This window comes from Oncorhynchus keta, unplaced genomic scaffold (genome assembly GCF_023373465.1).
Source record: "Oncorhynchus keta strain PuntledgeMale-10-30-2019 unplaced genomic scaffold, Oket_V2 Un_contig_1599_pilon_pilon, whole genome shotgun sequence".
Taxonomy (NCBI): Eukaryota; Metazoa; Chordata; class Actinopteri; order Salmoniformes; family Salmonidae; genus Oncorhynchus; species Oncorhynchus keta.
The window spans coordinates 97,501-100,000 of NW_026279648.1; the positions used below are offsets into that span (position 1 = coordinate 97,501).

Here is a 2,500-nt window from a genome sequence, read left to right on the forward strand (position 1 = left end):
ACACGCGCATCCCACGCCACTTGCTGGAGGGGTGGCGTTCCTCCGGCTGCTCCTCCTGAGAGTCTGGAAAGTTCTCGACTGCGCATCTCGAAGTGCATTTCGGCCAATTTCTGTAAATAATATTTCTAAATAAAATGAAAATAGAGCAGTCACCGTTTACCAGAGCATGTTAGGTAGCATTTTAAACTATCATGTGTAAAACGTTAAAAGAACAGTGCTACACTTGGTTGAGAGCTCACTGTAGAACACATGGGCTCAGCCAAATAGCAGGCTGGTTTATCACTAGGGTCAGTCTGTAGGCTGACCTTATCTATAGGGGTAAGTCTGTAGGCTTACCTTATCTATAGGGGTTAGTCTGTAGGCTTACCTTATCTATAGGGGTCAGTCTGTAGGCTTATCTTATCTATAGGGGTCAGTCTGTAGGTTTACCTTATCTATAGGGGTTAGTCTGTAGGCTTACCTTATCTATAGGGGTCAGTCTGTAGGCTTACTTTATCTATAGGGGTCAGTCTGTAGGCATACCTTATCTATAGGGGTCAGTCTGTAGGCTTACCTTATCTATAGGGGTCAGTCTGTAGGCTTATCTTATCTATAGGGGTCAGTCTGTAGGCTTACCTTATCTATAGGGGTTAGTCTGTAGGCTTACCTTATCTATAGGGGTCAGTCTGTAGGCTTACCTTATCTATAGGGGTCAGTCTGTAGGCTTACCTTATCTATAGGGGTCAGTCTGTAGGCTTACCTTATCTATAGGGGTCAGTCTGCAGGCTTACCTTATCTATAGGGGTCAGTCTGTAGGCTTACCTTAGCTATATGGGTCAGTCTGTAGGCTTACCTTATCTATAGGGGTCAGTCTGTAGGCTTACCTTATCTATAGGGGTAAGTATGTAGGCTTACCTTATCTATATGGGTCAGTCTGTAGGCTTACCTTATCTATAGGGGTCAGTCTGTAGGCTTACCTTATCTATAGGGGTCAGTCTGTAGGCTTACCTTATCTATAGGGGTCAGTCTGTAGGCTTACCTTATCTATATGGGTCAGTCTGTAGACTCACCTTATCTATAGGGGTCAGTCTGTAGGCTTACCTTATCTATAGGGGTAAGTCTGTAGGCTTACCTTATCTATAGGGGTTAGTCTGTAGGCTTACCTTATCTATAGGGGTCAGTCTGTAGGCTTATCTATAGGGGTCAGTCTGTAGGCTTACCTTATCTATAGGGGTTAGTCTGTAGGCTTACCTTATCTATAGGGGTCAGTCTGTAGGCTTACCTTATCTATAGGGGTCAGTCTGTAGGCTTACCTTATCTATAGGGGTTAGTCTGTAGGCTTACCTTATCTATAGGGGTCAGTCTGTAGGCTTACCTTATCTATAGGGGTCAGTCTGTAGGCTTACCTTATCTATAGGGGTAAGTCTGTAGGCTTACCTTATCTATAGGGGTTAGTCTGTAGGCTTACCTTATCTATAGGGGTCAGTCTGTAGGCTTATCTTATCTATAGGGGTCAGTCTGTAGGTTTACCTTATCTATAGGGGTTAGTCTGTAGGCTTACCTTATCTATAGGGGTCAGTCTGTAGGCTTACTTTATCTATAGGGGTCAGTCTGTAGGCATACCTTATCTATAGGGGTCAGTCTGTAGGCTTACCTTATCTATAGGGGTCAGTCTGTAGGCTTACCTTATCTATAGGGGTCAGTCTGTAGGCTTACCTTATCTATAGGGGTTAGTCTGTAGGCGTACCTTATCTATAGGGGTCAGTCTGTAGGCTTACCTTATCTATAGGGGTCAGTCTGTAGGCTTACCTTATCTATAGGGGTCAGTCTGTAGGCTTATCTTATCTATAGGGGTCAGTCTGTAGGCTTACCTTATCTATATGGGTCAGTCTGTAGGCTTACCTTATCTATAGGGGTCAGTCTGTAGGCTTACCTTATCTATAGGGGTAAGTCTGTAGGCGTACCTTATCTATAGGGGTCAGTCTGTAGGCTTACCTTATCTATAGGGGTCAGTCTGTAGGCTTACCTTATCTATATGGGTCAGTCTGTAGACTCACCTTATCTATAGGGGTCAGTCTGTAGGCTTACCTTATCTATAGGGGTCAGTCTGTAGGCTTATCTTATCTATAGGGGTCAGTCTGTAGGCTTACCTTATCTATAGGGGTTAGTCTGTATGCTTACCTTATCTATAGGGGTCAGTCTGTAGGCTTACTTTATCTATAGGGGTCCGTCTGTAGGCATACCTTATCTATAGGGGTCAGTCTGTAGGCTTACCTTATCTATAGGGGTCAGTCTGTAGGCTTATCTTATCTATAGGGGTCAGTCTGTAGGCTTACCTTATCTATAGGGGTTAGTCTGTAGGCTTACCTTATCTATAGGGGTCAGTCTGTAGGCTTACCTTATCTATAGGGGTCAGTCTGTAGGCTTACCTATCTATAGGGGTCAGTCTGTAGGCTTACCTTATCTATAGGGGTCAGTCTGTAGGCTTACCTTATCTATAGGGGTCAGTCTGTAGGCTTAC

General features: G+C 44.2%; 1 long non-coding RNA gene across 1 annotated transcript in view; it reads right to left on the reverse strand.

The window, feature by feature from the left end:
- LOC118380208 (uncharacterized) overlaps positions 1 to 59 on the reverse strand; it is a 7,279-nt gene extending 7,220 nt beyond the window's left edge. Inside the window, exon 1 of the long non-coding RNA XR_004824795.2 lies at positions 1 to 59. This exon is cut by the window's left edge and continues 213 nt beyond it. This is a non-coding gene — a long non-coding RNA (uncharacterized LOC118380208).
- Positions 60 to 2,500: the final 2,441 nt, after the last annotated feature.